Source organism: Myotis brandtii, unplaced genomic scaffold, assembly GCF_000412655.1.
Source record: "Myotis brandtii unplaced genomic scaffold, ASM41265v1 scaffold952, whole genome shotgun sequence".
Taxonomy (NCBI): domain Eukaryota; kingdom Metazoa; phylum Chordata; class Mammalia; order Chiroptera; family Vespertilionidae; genus Myotis; species Myotis brandtii.
The window spans coordinates 725,709-726,347 of record NW_005371930.1 but is presented as its reverse complement, the minus strand read 5'-3'; positions in this window follow the sequence as shown (position 1 = coordinate 726,347).

Sequence of the window (639 nt, the reverse complement as noted above, 5' to 3'; positions counted from 1 at the left end):
GCCTGCAGCCCCGGCGGAGGCGCAGAGAGAACAGGTTTGCTGTGCCTCGTGTCTCTCTCTCTGGGAAGTAAAGGTCTTTATTTCTGCTGGAAACCCTGCAAACGACAAAGGAGAGCTGGTGCAGCCGAGCAGACTCCACAGACCCTGTGCGGAAACCGGGTCCCCCCAGACCCTCTGCAGCAGCTCTCTCCCCGCGACGCTTCTCTTCCCGAATCACCGTCTTCCCGGAACCTGTGTCCTGGGCGCCCCCACGCCCAGGTGTGTGAGGCCGCGGGCCCCGAGTTCAGGCCTGGACCATTCTGTGCCCTGTGCTTCGCTTTTGCCTCAGACGCTGGACAAAGTTATGCGTTTTATCCCCAGAAGCTTTTGAGACTTAGCTTGTGTAACTTTTAATTTACTTGAAAGGTTTTGTCTGTTTTTTAGAAAGCTTTTGAGACTTAGCTTTTGTAACTTTTTTTTAATTTTAAAGGTTTTTGTCTTTTTTAGAAAGCTTTTGAGACTTAGCTTTTGTAACTTTTAAAAAAAATTTTAAAGGTTTTTGTCTGTTTTTTTTTTTTTCGAAAGCACTTTCTCATATAATTAGGCTCAAAAAGGAAGCCAGAGAAAAGAGCCTGGGAGGCCGCGGCCTTGGACGGCGGA